Here is a 15045-nt window from a genome sequence, read left to right as displayed (position 1 = left end):
ATAACAAAACAGTATGAAGTGACAGAAATGTTGTGAAATACGTCAGGGCATATTGTTTTGTAGCAGTGCACAACGGCAAATTTGTAAACAAAAATTTACCTTTCGTCGCTACAAGAGATGGATACTTTGTCGAAAAGCCTGTGTCTTGTGTGCATGTTTTCGCACCTTTCCGCGGCACGGCGCGGCACAGAGCTGCTCTGGTAGCTCCGAACGGCCGCACACGTCGCCTCGGACACGCCGGTTCGGCCCGCGCAAATCTCGCAGATGTTCCTCGTGCTTGTGCTGTCATATGGACCGCGACCCGAGCGGCAGCGAGCGGCAGTCGAGCAAAGTCGGGACAAGTCGGGACGGAAGGTGACAGCTGATTATGCACCGTATCGAATTACGCAAATATCTAGAAGCGCGACGCGTGTCAGGCAGGTGAGAACGCTTCTCTCGGTCCAGCAGGACACCGCCACACCCCGCGCACTCCACCCGCCGCCCGGCCGCGCGCAATCCCTGCGACGGACAACAATAACAAGGTGCGTCTCCCGCGAGTGTCGGAGGCCGCACGAACCAAACGAATGACAGGAGGTGCAACGAGCAGCTGTGTTGTGCGTCTGACCCACGTGGCGGCGCGCAGCACTGCGCGTCGCCTTCGAGGTGGAAGGACGTGCTTTGCGTCAAATGTGCCACCGAAAATGGCGATTGCGTGTATTGGGAGGAGAGGCGAAGCCTTCTTGTGCCGTGCGGCTACAGTATAAGGACGCCAACGGCCATACCATGTTGAATGCACCGGTTCTCGTCCGATCACCGAAGTTAAGCAACATCGGGCCCGGTTAGTACTTGGATGGGTGACCGCCTGGGAACACCGGGTGCTGTTGGCTCCCTCTCTTCTTTTAAATTTTATGTCACTACACCTGCCAGCCCTCTTTTCATACAAACTGTCAGGTGCGACAAAGATGCTTCCACAAGCATTTTAAACTACTGTATTAAACGTAAGATGCGAAATTACAGTAACGAACTCAGTTTGTACAAGAATGCGCGGAGGAAGAGTGCTAGGAACTCGTTGAAAATAACGAAACACTGCGAATCGACAGATGTGCTCTTGAAATGCGTCAGAGCCTACTGTTTTGTAGGAGCGCTAAATTCCAAAAAGTAACTACATTAAAAAAAAACCTGTTCCCGTCCGACCACCGAAGATAAGCAACAGTGTTTATATTCGGATCGGCGACCGCCTGGGAACTCTGGCTGTCTTCATTTCTTGCTTTCTTGTCGCTACCCCTGACAGCCGTTTTTTCATGCTACCTTTCTCATGTGACAAAGATGCTTCCATACTGATTTTAAACTATCGTAAGGTACGATATTAAGGAACTCAGTTTGAAAAGAGTGCGCCAAGGAAGACTTCCAAAGAGTCTCTGGAAATAACAAAACAGTATGAAGTGACAGAAATGTTGTGAAATACGTCAGGGCATATTGTTTTGTAGCAGTGCACAACGGCAAATTTGTAAACAAAAATTTACCTTTCGTCGCTACAAGAGATGGATACTTTGTCGAAAAGCCTGTGTCTTGTGTGCATGTTTTCGCACCTTTCCGCGGCACGGCGCGGCACAGAGCTGCTCTGGTAGCTCCGAACGGCCGCACACGTCGCCTCGGACACGCCGGTTCGGCCCGCGCAAATCTCGCAGATGTTCCTCGTGCTTGTGCTGTCATATGGACCGCGACCCGAGCGGCAGCGAGCGGCAGTCGAGCAAAGTCGGGACAAGTCGGGACGGAAGGTGACAGCCGATTATGCACCGTATCGAATTACGCAAATATCTAGAAGCGCGACGCGTGTCAGGCAGGTGAGAACGCTTCTCTCGGTCCAGCAGGACACCGCCACACCCCGCGCACTCCACCCGCCGCCCGGCCGCGCGCAATCCCTGCGACGGACAACAATAACAAGGTGCGTCTCCCGCGAGTGTCGGAGGCCGCACGAACCAAACGAATGACAGGAGGTGCAACGAGCAGCTGTGTTGTGCGTCTGACCCACGTGGCGGCGCGCAGCACTGCGCGTCGCCTTCGAGGTGGAAGGACGTGCTTTGCGTCAAATGTGCCACCGAAAATGGCGATTGCGTGTATTGGGAGGAGAGGCGAAGCCTTCTTGTGCCGTGCGGCTACAGTATAAGGACGCCAACGGCCATACCATGTTGAATGCACCGGTTCTCGTCCGATCACCGAAGTTAAGCAACATCGGGCCCGGTTAGTACTTGGATGGGTGACCGCCTGGGAACACCGGGTGCTGTTGGCTCCCTCTCTTCTTTTAAATTTTATGTCACTACACCTGCCAGCCCTCTTTTCATACAAACTGTCAGGTGCGACAAAGATGCTTCCACAAGCATTTTAAACTACTGTATTAAACGTAAGATGCGAAATTACAGTAATGAACTCAGTTTGTACAAGAATGCGCGGAGGAAGAGTGCTAGGAACTCGTTGAAAATAACGAAACACTGCGAATCGACAGATGTGCTCTTGAAATGCGTCAGAGCCTACTGTTTTGTAGGAGCGCTAAATTCCAAAAAGTAACTACATTAAAAAAAAAACCTGTTCCCGTCCGACCACCGAAGATAAGCAACAGTGTTTATATTCGGATCGGCGACCGCCTGGGAACTCTGGCTGTCTTCATTTCTTGCTTTCTTGTCGCTACCCCTGACAGCCGTTTTTTCATGCTACCTTTCTCATGTGACAAAGATGCTTCCATACTGATTTTAAACTATCGTAAGGTACGATATTAAGGAACTCAGTTTGAAAAGAGTGCGCCAAGGAAGACTTCCAAAGAGTCTCTGGAAATAACAAAACAGTATGAAGTGACAGAAATGTTGTGAAATACGTCAGGGCATATTGTTTTGTAGCAGTGCACAACGGCAAATTTGTAAACAAAAATTTACCTTTCGTCGCTACAAGAGATGGATACTTTGTCGAAAAGCCTGTGTCTTGTGTGCATGTTTTCGCACCTTTCCGCGGCACGGCGCGGCACAGAGCTGCTCTGGTAGCTCCGAACGGCCGCACACGTCGCCTCGGACACGCCGGTTCGGCCCGCGCAAATCTCGCAGATGTTCCTCGTGCTTGTGCTGTCATATGGACCGCGACCCGAGCGGCAGCGAGCGGCAGTCGAGCAAAGTCGGGACAAGTCGGGACGGAAGGTGACAGCTGATTATGCACCGTATCGAATTACGCAAATATCTAGAAGCGCGACGCGTGTCAGGCAGGTGAGAACGCTTCTCTCGGTCCAGCAGGACACCGCCACACCCCGCGCACTCCACCCGCCGCCCGGCCGCGCGCAATCCCTGCGACGGACAACAATAACAAGGTGCGTCTCCCGCGAGTGTCGGAGGCCGCACGAACCAAACGAATGACAGGAGGTGCAACGAGCAGCTGTGTTGTGCGTCTGACCCACGTGGCGGCGCGCAGCACTGCGCGTCGCCTTCGAGGTGGAAGGACGTGCTTTGCGTCAAATGTGCCACCGAAAATGGCGATTGCGTGTATTGGGAGGAGAGGCGAAGCCTTCTTGTGCCGTGCGGCTACAGTATAAGGACGCCAACGGCCATACCATGTTGAATGCACCGGTTCTCGTCCGATCACCGAAGTTAAGCAACATCGGGCCCGGTTAGTACTTGGATGGGTGACCGCCTGGGAACACCGGGTGCTGTTGGCTCCCTCTCTTCTTTTAAATTTTATGTCACTACACCTGCCAGCCCTCTTTTCATACAAACTGTCAGGTGCGACAAAGATGCTTCCACAAGCATTTTAAACTACTGTATTAAACGTAAGATGCGAAATTACAGTAACGAACTCAGTTTGTACAAGAATGCGCGGAGGAAGAGTGCTAGGAACTCGTTGAAAATAACGAAACACTGCGAATCGACAGATGTGCTCTTGAAATGCGTCAGAGCCTACTGTTTTGTAGGAGCGCTAAATTCCAAAAAGTAACTACATTAAAAAAAAACCTGTTCCCGTCCGACCACCGAAGATAAGCAACAGTGTTTATATTCGGATCGGCGACCGCCTGGGAACTCTGGCTGTCTTCATTTCTTGCTTTCTTGTCGCTACCCCTGACAGCCGTTTTTTCATGCTACCTTTCTCATGTGACAAAGATGCTTCCATACTGATTTTAAACTATCGTAAGGTACGATATTAAGGAACTCAGTTTGAAAAGAGTGCGCCAAGGAAGACTTCCAAAGAGTCTCTGGAAATAACAAAACAGTATGAAGTGACAGAAATGTTGTGAAATACGTCAGGGCATATTGTTTTGTAGCAGTGCACAACGGCAAATTTGTAAACAAAAATTTACCTTTCGTCGCTACAAGAGATGGATACTTTGTCGAAAAGCCTGTGTCTTGTGTGCATGTTTTCGCACCTTTCCGCGGCACGGCGCGGCACAGAGCTGCTCTGGTAGCTCCGAACGGCCGCACACGTCGCCTCGGACACGCCGGTTCGGCCCGCGCAAATCTCGCAGATGTTCCTCGTGCTTGTGCTGTCATATGGACCGCGACCCGAGCGGCAGCGAGCGGCAGTCGAGCAAAGTCGGGACAAGTCGGGACGGAAGGTGACAGCTGATTATGCACCGTATCGAATTACGCAAATATCTAGAAGCGCGACGCGTGTCAGGCAGGTGAGAACGCTTCTCTCGGTCCAGCAGGACACCGCCACACCCCGCGCACTCCACCCGCCGCCCGGCCGCGCGCAATCCCTGCGACGGACAACAATAACAAGGTGCGTCTCCCGCGAGTGTCGGAGGCCGCACGAACCAAACGAATGACAGGAGGTGCAACGAGCAGCTGTGTTGTGCGTCTGACCCACGTGGCGGCGCGCAGCACTGCGCGTCGCCTTCGAGGTGGAAGGACGTGCTTTGCGTCAAATGTGCCACCGAAAATGGCGATTGCGTGTATTGGGAGGAGAGGCGAAGCCTTCTTGTGCCGTGCGGCTACAGTATAAGGACGCCAACGGCCATACCATGTTGAATGCACCGGTTCTCGTCCGATCACCGAAGTTAAGCAACATCGGGCCCGGTTAGTACTTGGATGGGTGACCGCCTGGGAACACCGGGTGCTGTTGGCTCCCTCTCTTCTTTTAAATTTTATGTCACTACACCTGCCAGCCCTCTTTTCATACAAACTGTCAGGTGCGACAAAGATGCTTCCACAAGCATTTTAAACTACTGTATTAAACGTAAGATGCGAAATTACAGTAACGAACTCAGTTTGTACAAGAATGCGCGGAGGAAGAGTGCTAGGAACTCGTTGAAAATAACGAAACACTGCGAATCGACAGATGTGCTCTTGAAATGCGTCAGAGCCTACTGTTTTGTAGGAGCGCTAAATTCCAAAAAGTAACTACATTAAAAAAAAACCTGTTCCCGTCCGACCACCGAAGATAAGCAACAGTGTTTATATTCGGATCGGCGACCGCCTGGGAACTCTGGCTGTCTTCATTTCTTGCTTTCTTGTCGCTACCCCTGACAGCCGTTTTTTCATGCTACCTTTCTCATGTGACAAAGATGCTTCCATACTGATTTTAAACTATCGTAAGGTACGATATTAAGGAACTCAGTTTGAAAAGAGTGCGCCAAGGAAGACTTCCAAAGAGTCTCTGGAAATAACAAAACAGTATGAAGTGACAGAAATGTTGTGAAATACGTCAGGGCATATTGTTTTGTAGCAGTGCACAACGGCAAATTTGTAAACAAAAATTTACCTTTCGTCGCTACAAGAGATGGATACTTTGTCGAAAAGCCTGTGTCTTGTGTGCATGTTTTCGCACCTTTCCGCGGCACGGCGCGGCACAGAGCTGCTCTGGTAGCTCCGAACGGCCGCACACGTCGCCTCGGACACGCCGGTTCGGCCCGCGCAAATCTCGCAGATGTTCCTCGTGCTTGTGCTGTCATATGGACCGCGACCCGAGCGGCAGCGAGCGGCAGTCGAGCAAAGTCGGGACAAGTCGGGACGGAAGGTGACAGCCGATTATGCACCGTATCGAATTACGCAAATATCTAGAAGCGCGACGCGTGTCAGGCAGGTGAGAACGCTTCTCTCGGTCCAGCAGGACACCGCCACACCCCGCGCACTCCACCCGCCGCCCGGCCGCGCGCAATCCCTGCGACGGACAACAATAACAAGGTGCGTCTCCCGCGAGTGTCGGAGGCCGCACGAACCAAACGAATGACAGGAGGTGCAACGAGCAGCTGTGTTGTGCGTCTGACCCACGTGGCGGCGCGCAGCACTGCGCGTCGCCTTCGAGGTGGAAGGACGTGCTTTGCGTCAAATGTGCCACCGAAAATGGCGATTGCGTGTATTGGGAGGAGAGGCGAAGCCTTCTTGTGCCGTGCGGCTACAGTATAAGGACGCCAACGGCCATACCATGTTGAATGCACCGGTTCTCGTCCGATCACCGAAGTTAAGCAACATCGGGCCCGGTTAGTACTTGGATGGGTGACCGCCTGGGAACACCGGGTGCTGTTGGCTCCCTCTCTTCTTTTAAATTTTATGTCACTACACCTGCCAGCCCTCTTTTCATACAAACTGTCAGGTGCGACAAAGATGCTTCCACAAGCATTTTAAACTACTGTATTAAACGTAAGATGCGAAATTACAGTAATGAACTCAGTTTGTACAAGAATGCGCGGAGGAAGAGTGCTAGGAACTCGTTGAAAATAACGAAACACTGCGAATCGACAGATGTGCTCTTGAAATGCGTCAGAGCCTACTGTTTTGTAGGAGCGCTAAATTCCAAAAAGTAACTACATTAAAAAAAAACCTGTTCCCGTCCGACCACCGAAGATAAGCAACAGTGTTTATATTCGGATCGGCGACCGCCTGGGAACTCTGGCTGTCTTCATTTCTTGCTTTCTTGTCGCTACCCCTGACAGCCGTTTTTTCATGCTACCTTTCTCATGTGACAAAGATGCTTCCATACTGATTTTAAACTATCGTAAGGTACGATATTAAGGAACTCAGTTTGAAAAGAGTGCGCCAAGGAAGACTTCCAAAGAGTCTCTGGAAATAACAAAACAGTATGAAGTGACAGAAATGTTGTGAAATACGTCAGGGCATATTGTTTTGTAGCAGTGCACAACGGCAAATTTGTAAACAAAAATTTACCTTTCGTCGCTACAAGAGATGGATACTTTGTCGAAAAGCCTGTGTCTTGTGTGCATGTTTTCGCACCTTTCCGCGGCACGGCGCGGCACAGAGCTGCTCTGGTAGCTCCGAACGGCCGCACACGTCGCCTCGGACACGCCGGTTCGGCCCGCGCAAATCTCGCAGATGTTCCTCGTGCTTGTGCTGTCATATGGACCGCGACCCGAGCGGCAGCGAGCGGCAGTCGAGCAAAGTCGGGACAAGTCGGGACGGAAGGTGACAGCTGATTATGCACCGTATCGAATTACGCAAATATCTAGAAGCGCGACGCGTGTCAGGCAGGTGAGAACGCTTCTCTCGGTCCAGCAGGACACCGCCACACCCCGCGCACTCCACCCGCCGCCCGGCCGCGCGCAATCCCTGCGACGGACAACAATAACAAGGTGCGTCTCCCGCGAGTGTCGGAGGCCGCACGAACCAAACGAATGACAGGAGGTGCAACGAGCAGCTGTGTTGTGCGTCTGACCCACGTGGCGGCGCGCAGCACTGCGCGTCGCCTTCGAGGTGGAAGGACGTGCTTTGCGTCAAATGTGCCACCGAAAATGGCGATTGCGTGTATTGGGAGGAGAGGCGAAGCCTTCTTGTGCCGTGCGGCTACAGTATAAGGACGCCAACGGCCATACCATGTTGAATGCACCGGTTCTCGTCCGATCACCGAAGTTAAGCAACATCGGGCCCGGTTAGTACTTGGATGGGTGACCGCCTGGGAACACCGGGTGCTGTTGGCTCCCTCTCTTCTTTTAAATTTTATGTCACTACACCTGCCAGCCCTCTTTTCATACAAACTGTCAGGTGCGACAAAGATGCTTCCACAAGCATTTTAAACTACTGTATTAAACGTAAGATGCGAAATTACAGTAACGAACTCAGTTTGTACAAGAATGCGCGGAGGAAGAGTGCTAGGAACTCGTTGAAAATAACGAAACACTGCGAATCGACAGATGTGCTCTTGAAATGCGTCAGAGCCTACTGTTTTGTAGGAGCGCTAAATTCCAAAAAGTAACTACATTAAAAAAAAACCTGTTCCCGTCCGACCACCGAAGATAAGCAACAGTGTTTATATTCGGATCGGCGACCGCCTGGGAACTCTGGCTGTCTTCATTTCTTGCTTTCTTGTCGCTACCCCTGACAGCCGTTTTTTCATGCTACCTTTCTCATGTGACAAAGATGCTTCCATACTGATTTTAAACTATCGTAAGGTACGATATTAAGGAACTCAGTTTGAAAAGAGTGCGCCAAGGAAGACTTCCAAAGAGTCTCTGGAAATAACAAAACAGTATGAAGTGACAGAAATGTTGTGAAATACGTCAGGGCATATTGTTTTGTAGCAGTGCACAACGGCAAATTTGTAAACAAAAATTTACCTTTCGTCGCTACAAGAGATGGATACTTTGTCGAAAAGCCTGTGTCTTGTGTGCATGTTTTCGCACCTTTCCGCGGCACGGCGCGGCACAGAGCTGCTCTGGTAGCTCCGAACGGCCGCACACGTCGCCTCGGACACGCCGGTTCGGCCCGCGCAAATCTCGCAGATGTTCCTCGTGCTTGTGCTGTCATATGGACCGCGACCCGAGCGGCAGCGAGCGGCAGTCGAGCAAAGTCGGGACAAGTCGGGACGGAAGGTGACAGCCGATTATGCACCGTATCGAATTACGCAAATATCTAGAAGCGCGACGCGTGTCAGGCAGGTGAGAACGCTTCTCTCGGTCCAGCAGGACACCGCCACACCCCGCGCACTCCACCCGCCGCCCGGCCGCGCGCAATCCCTGCGACGGACAACAATAACAAGGTGCGTCTCCCGCGAGTGTCGGAGGCCGCACGAACCAAACGAATGACAGGAGGTGCAACGAGCAGCTGTGTTGTGCGTCTGACCCACGTGGCGGCGCGCAGCACTGCGCGTCGCCTTCGAGGTGGAAGGACGTGCTTTGCGTCAAATGTGCCACCGAAAATGGCGATTGCGTGTATTGGGAGGAGAGGCGAAGCCTTCTTGTGCCGTGCGGCTACAGTATAAGGACGCCAACGGCCATACCATGTTGAATGCACCGGTTCTCGTACGATCACCGAAGTTAAGCAACATCGGGCCCGGTTAGTACTTGGATGGGTGACCGCCTGGGAACACCGGGTGCTGTTGGCTCCCTCTCTTCTTTTAAATTTTATGTCACTACACCTGCCAGCCCTCTTTTCATACAAACTGTCAGGTGCGACAAAGATGCTTCCACAAGCATTTTAAACTACTGTATTAAACGTAAGATGCGAAATTACAGTAATGAACTCAGTTTGTACAAGAATGCGCGGAGGAAGAGTGCTAGGAACTCGTTGAAAATAACGAAACACTGCGAATCGACAGATGTGCTCTTGAAATGCGTCAGAGCCTACTGTTTTGTAGGAGCGCTAAATTCCAAAAAGTAACTACATTAAAAAAAAACCTGTTCCCGTCCGACCACCGAAGATAAGCAACAGTGTTTATATTCGGATCGGCGACCGCCTGGGAACTCTGGCTGTCTTCATTTCTTGCTTTCTTGTCGCTACCCCTGACAGCCGTTTTTTCATGCTACCTTTCTCATGTGACAAAGATGCTTCCATACTGATTTTAAACTATCGTAAGGTACGATATTAAGGAACTCAGTTTGAAAAGAGTGCGCCAAGGAAGACTTCCAAAGAGTCTCTGGAAATAACAAAACAGTATGAAGTGACAGAAATGTTGTGAAATACGTCAGGGCATATTGTTTTGTAGCAGTGCACAACGGCAAATTTGTAAACAAAAATTTACCTTTCGTCGCTACAAGAGATGGATACTTTGTCGAAAAGCCTGTGTCTTGTGTGCATGTTTTCGCACCTTTCCGCGGCACGGCGCGGCACAGAGCTGCTCTGGTAGCTCCGAACGGCCGCACACGTCGCCTCGGACACGCCGGTTCGGCCCGCGCAAATCTCGCAGATGTTCCTCGTGCTTGTGCTGTCATATGGACCGCGACCCGAGCGGCAGCGAGCGGCAGTCGAGCAAAGTCGGGACAAGTCGGGACGGAAGGTGACAGCTGATTATGCACCGTATCGAATTACGCAAATATCTAGAAGCGCGACGCGTGTCAGGCAGGTGAGAACGCTTCTCTCGGTCCAGCAGGACACCGCCACACCCCGCGCACTCCACCCGCCGCCCGGCCGCGCGCAATCCCTGCGACGGACAACAATAACAAGGTGCGTCTCCCGCGAGTGTCGGAGGCCGCACGAACCAAACGAATGACAGGAGGTGCAACGAGCAGCTGTGTTGTGCGTCTGACCCACGTGGCGGCGCGCAGCACTGCGCGTCGCCTTCGAGGTGGAAGGACGTGCTTTGCGTCAAATGTGCCACCGAAAATGGCGATTGCGTGTATTGGGAGGAGAGGCGAAGCCTTCTTGTGCCGTGCGGCTACAGTATAAGGACGCCAACGGCCATACCATGTTGAATGCACCGGTTCTCGTCCGATCACCGAAGTTAAGCAACATCGGGCCCGGTTAGTACTTGGATGGGTGACCGCCTGGGAACACCGGGTGCTGTTGGCTCCCTCTCTTCTTTTAAATTTTATGTCACTACACCTGCCAGCCCTCTTTTCATACAAACTGTCAGGTGCGACAAAGATGCTTCCACAAGCATTTTAAACTACTGTATTAAACGTAAGATGCGAAATTACAGTAATGAACTCAGTTTGTACAAGAATGCGCGGAGGAAGAGTGCTAGGAACTCGTTGAAAATAACGAAACACTGCGAATCGACAGATGTGCTCTTGAAATGCGTCAGAGCCTACTGTTTTGTAGGAGCGCTAAATTCCAAAAAGTAACTACATTAAAAAAAAACCTGTTCCCGTCCGACCACCGAAGATAAGCAACAGTGTTTATATTCGGATCGGCGACCGCCTGGGAACTCTGGCTGTCTTCATTTCTTGCTTTCTTGTCGCTACCCCTGACAGCCGTTTTTTCATGCTACCTTTCTCATGTGACAAAGATGCTTCCATACTGATTTTAAACTATCGTAAGGTACGATATTAAGGAACTCAGTTTGAAAAGAGTGCGCCAAGGAAGACTTCCAAAGAGTCTCTGGAAATAACAAAACAGTATGAAGTGACAGAAATGTTGTGAAATACGTCAGGGCATATTGTTTTGTAGCAGTGCACAACGGCAAATTTGTAAACAAAAATTTACCTTTCGTCGCTACAAGAGATGGATACTTTGTCGAAAAGCCTGTGTCTTGTGTGCATGTTTTCGCACCTTTCCGCGGCACGGCGCGGCACAGAGCTGCTCTGGTAGCTCCGAACGGCCGCACACGTCGCCTCGGACACGCCGGTTCGGCCCGCGCAAATCTCGCAGATGTTCCTCGTGCTTGTGCTGTCATATGGACCGCGACCCGAGCGGCAGCGAGCGGCAGTCGAGCAAAGTCGGGACAAGTCGGGACGGAAGGTGACAGCTGATTATGCACCGTATCGAATTACGCAAATATCTAGAAGCGCGACGCGTGTCAGGCAGGTGAGAACGCTTCTCTCGGTCCAGCAGGACACCGCCACACCCCGCGCACTCCACCCGCCGCCCGGCCGCGCGCAATCCCTGCGACGGACAACAATAACAAGGTGCGTCTCCCGCGAGTGTCGGAGGCCGCACGAACCAAACGAATGACAGGAGGTGCAACGAGCAGCTGTGTTGTGCGTCTGACCCACGTGGCGGCGCGCAGCACTGCGCGTCGCCTTCGAGGTGGAAGGACGTGCTTTGCGTCAAATGTGCCACCGAAAATGGCGATTGCGTGTATTGGGAGGAGAGGCGAAGCCTTCTTGTGCCGTGCGGCTACAGTATAAGGACGCCAACGGCCATACCATGTTGAATGCACCGGTTCTCGTCCGATCACCGAAGTTAAGCAACATCGGGCCCGGTTAGTACTTGGATGGGTGACCGCCTGGGAACACCGGGTGCTGTTGGCTCCCTCTCTTCTTTTAAATTTTATGTCACTACACCTGCCAGCCCTCTTTTCATACAAACTGTCAGGTGCGACAAAGATGCTTCCACAAGCATTTTAAACTACTGTATTAAACGTAAGATGCGAAATTACAGTAACGAACTCAGTTTGTACAAGAATGCGCGGAGGAAGAGTGCTAGGAACTCGTTGAAAATAACGAAACACTGCGAATCGACAGATGTGCTCTTGAAATGCGTCAGAGCCTACTGTTTTGTAGGAGCGCTAAATTCCAAAAAGTAACTACATTAAAAAAAAACCTGTTCCCGTCCGACCACCGAAGATAAGCAACAGTGTTTATATTCGGATCGGCGACCGCCTGGGAACTCTGGCTGTCTTCATTTCTTGCTTTCTTGTCGCTACCCCTGACAGCCGTTTTTTCATGCTACCTTTCTAATGTGACAAAGATGCTTCCATACTGATTTTAAACTATCGTAAGGTACGATATTAAGGAACTCAGTTTGAAAAGAGTGCGCCAAGGAAGACTTCCAAAGAGTCTCTGGAAATAACAAAACAGTATGAAGTGACAGAAATGTTGTGAAATACGTCAGGGCATATTGTTTTGTAGCAGTGCACAACGGCAAATTTGTAAACAAAAATTTACCTTTCGTCGCTACAAGAGATGGATACTTTGTCGAAAAGCCTGTGTCTTGTGTGCATGTTTTCGCACCTTTCCGCGGCACGGCGCGGCACAGAGCTGCTCTGGTAGCTCCGAACGGCCGCACACGTCGCCTCGGACACGCCGGTTCGGCCCGCGCAAATCTCGCAGATGTTCCTCGTGCTTGTGCTGTCATATGGACCGCGACCCGAGCGGCAGCGAGCGGCAGTCGAGCAAAGTCGGGACAAGTCGGGACGGAAGGTGACAGCTGATTATGCACCGTATCGAATTACGCAAATATCTAGAAGCGCGACGCGTGTCAGGCAGGTGAGAACGCTTCTCTCGGTCCAGCAGGACACCGCCACACCCCGCGCACTCCACCCGCCGCCCGGCCGCGCGCAATCCCTGCGACGGACAACAATAACAAGGTGCGTCTCCCGCGAGTGTCGGAGGCCGCACGAACCAAACGAATGACAGGAGGTGCAACGAGCAGCTGTGTTGTGCGTCTGACCCACGTGGCGGCGCGCAGCACTGCGCGTCGCCTTCGAGGTGGAAGGACGTGCTTTGCGTCAAATGTGCCACCGAAAATGGCGATTGCGTGTATTGGGAGGAGAGGCGAAGCCTTCTTGTGCCGTGCGGCTACAGTATAAGGACGCCAACGGCCATACCATGTTGAATGCACCGGTTCTCGTCCGATCACCGAAGTTAAGCAACATCGGGCCCGGTTAGTACTTGGATGGGTGACCGCCTGGGAACACCGGGTGCTGTTGGCTCCCTCTCTTCTTTTAAATTTTATGTCACTACACCTGCCAGCCCTCTTTTCATACAAACTGTCAGGTGCGACAAAGATGCTTCCACAAGCATTTTAAACTACTGTATTAAACGTAAGATGCGAAATTACAGTAACGAACTCAGTTTGTACAAGAATGCGCGGAGGAAGAGTGCTAGGAACTCGTTGAAAATAACGAAACACTGCGAATCGACAGATGTGCTCTTGAAATGCGTCAGAGCCTACTGTTTTGTAGGAGCGCTAAATTCCAAAAAGTAACTACATTAAAAAAAAACCTGTTCCCGTCCGACCACCGAAGATAAGCAACAGTGTTTATATTCGGATCGGCGACCGCCTGGGAACTCTGGCTGTCTTCATTTCTTGCTTTCTTGTCGCTACCCCTGACAGCCGTTTTTTCATGCTACCTTTCTCATGTGACAAAGATGCTTCCATACTGATTTTAAACTATCGTAAGGTACGATATTAAGGAACTCAGTTTGAAAAGAGTGCGCCAAGGAAGACTTCCAAAGAGTCTCTGGAAATAACAAAACAGTATGAAGTGACAGAAATGTTGTGAAATACGTCAGGGCATATTGTTTTGTAGCAGTGCACAACGGCAAATTTGTAAACAAAAATTTACCTTTCGTCGCTACAAGAGATGGATACTTTGTCGAAAAGCCTGTGTCTTGTGTGCATGTTTTCGCACCTTTCCGCGGCACGGCGCGGCACAGAGCTGCTCTGGTAGCTCCGAACGGCCGCACACGTCGCCTCGGACACGCCGGTTCGGCCCGCGCAAATCTCGCAGATGTTCCTCGTGCTTGTGCTGTCATATGGACCGCGACCCGAGCGGCAGCGAGCGGCAGTCGAGCAAAGTCGGGACAAGTCGGGACGGAAGGTGACAGCTGATTATGCACCGTATCGAATTACGCAAATATCTAGAAGCGCGACGCGTGTCAGGCAGGTGAGAACGCTTCTCTCGGTCCAGCAGGACACCGCCACACCCCGCGCACTCCACCCGCCGCCCGGCCGCGCGCAATCCCTGCGACGGACAACAATAACAAGGTGCGTCTCCCGCGAGTGTCGGAGGCCGCACGAACCAAACGAATGACAGGAGGTGCAACGAGCAGCTGTGTTGTGCGTCTGACCCACGTGGCGGCGCGCAGCACTGCGCGTCGCCTTCGAGGTGGAAGGACGTGCTTTGCGTCAAATGTGCCACCGAAAATGGCGATTGCGTGTATTGGGAGGAGAGGCGAAGCCTTCTTGTGCCGTGCGGCTACAGTATAAGGACGCCAACGGCCATACCATGTTGAATGCACCGGTTCTCGTCCGATCACCGAAGTTAAGCAACATCGGGCCCGGTTAGTACTTGGATGGGTGACCGCCTGGGAACACCGGGTGCTGTTGGCTCCCTCTCTTCTTTTAAATTTTATGTCACTACACCTGCCAGCCCTCTTTTCATACAAACTGTCAGGTGCGACAAAGATGCTTCCACAAGCATTTTAAACTACTGTATTAAACGTAAGATGCGAAATTACAGTAACGAACTCAGTTTGTA

General features: G+C 51.6%; 11 non-coding genes across 11 annotated transcripts; all 11 read left to right on the top strand.

Moving 5' to 3' along the window:
* Positions 1 to 747: 747 nt before the first annotated feature.
* Positions 748 to 866, top strand: LOC126314214 (5S ribosomal RNA). The gene has a single exon (XR_007555691.1). It is a non-coding gene; the product is annotated as a 5S ribosomal RNA (ribosomal RNA).
* A 1284-nt stretch (positions 867 to 2150) lies between these two features.
* On the top strand, positions 2151 to 2269 carry LOC126314213 (5S ribosomal RNA). The gene has a single exon (XR_007555690.1). It is a non-coding gene; the product is annotated as a 5S ribosomal RNA (ribosomal RNA).
* Positions 2270 to 3554: 1285 nt separating this feature from the next.
* Positions 3555 to 3673, top strand: LOC126314212 (5S ribosomal RNA). The gene has a single exon (XR_007555689.1). It is a non-coding gene; the product is annotated as a 5S ribosomal RNA (ribosomal RNA).
* A 1284-nt stretch (positions 3674 to 4957) lies between these two features.
* Positions 4958 to 5076, top strand: LOC126314211 (5S ribosomal RNA). Its single transcript, XR_007555688.1, has one exon. It is a non-coding gene; the product is annotated as a 5S ribosomal RNA (ribosomal RNA).
* A 1284-nt stretch (positions 5077 to 6360) lies between these two features.
* LOC126314210 (5S ribosomal RNA) lies at positions 6361 to 6479 on the top strand. Its single transcript, XR_007555687.1, has one exon. It is a non-coding gene; the product is annotated as a 5S ribosomal RNA (ribosomal RNA).
* Positions 6480 to 7763: 1284 nt separating this feature from the next.
* On the top strand, positions 7764 to 7882 carry LOC126314208 (5S ribosomal RNA). Its single transcript, XR_007555685.1, has one exon. It is a non-coding gene; the product is annotated as a 5S ribosomal RNA (ribosomal RNA).
* A 1284-nt stretch (positions 7883 to 9166) lies between these two features.
* Positions 9167 to 9285, top strand: LOC126314216 (5S ribosomal RNA). The gene has a single exon (XR_007555692.1). It is a non-coding gene; the product is annotated as a 5S ribosomal RNA (ribosomal RNA).
* Positions 9286 to 10569: 1284 nt separating this feature from the next.
* Positions 10570 to 10688, top strand: LOC126314207 (5S ribosomal RNA). The gene has a single exon (XR_007555684.1). It is a non-coding gene; the product is annotated as a 5S ribosomal RNA (ribosomal RNA).
* Positions 10689 to 11972: 1284 nt separating this feature from the next.
* LOC126314206 (5S ribosomal RNA) lies at positions 11973 to 12091 on the top strand. Its single transcript, XR_007555683.1, has one exon. It is a non-coding gene; the product is annotated as a 5S ribosomal RNA (ribosomal RNA).
* Positions 12092 to 13375: 1284 nt separating this feature from the next.
* On the top strand, positions 13376 to 13494 carry LOC126314205 (5S ribosomal RNA). The gene has a single exon (XR_007555682.1). It is a non-coding gene; the product is annotated as a 5S ribosomal RNA (ribosomal RNA).
* A 1284-nt stretch (positions 13495 to 14778) lies between these two features.
* On the top strand, positions 14779 to 14897 carry LOC126314203 (5S ribosomal RNA). The gene has a single exon (XR_007555681.1). It is a non-coding gene; the product is annotated as a 5S ribosomal RNA (ribosomal RNA).
* Positions 14898 to 15045: the final 148 nt, after the last annotated feature.

This window comes from Schistocerca gregaria, unplaced genomic scaffold (genome assembly GCF_023897955.1).
Source record: "Schistocerca gregaria isolate iqSchGreg1 unplaced genomic scaffold, iqSchGreg1.2 ptg000541l, whole genome shotgun sequence".
Taxonomy (NCBI): domain Eukaryota; kingdom Metazoa; phylum Arthropoda; class Insecta; order Orthoptera; family Acrididae; genus Schistocerca; species Schistocerca gregaria.
This window is presented reverse-complemented; position numbering and strand designations above follow the sequence as displayed.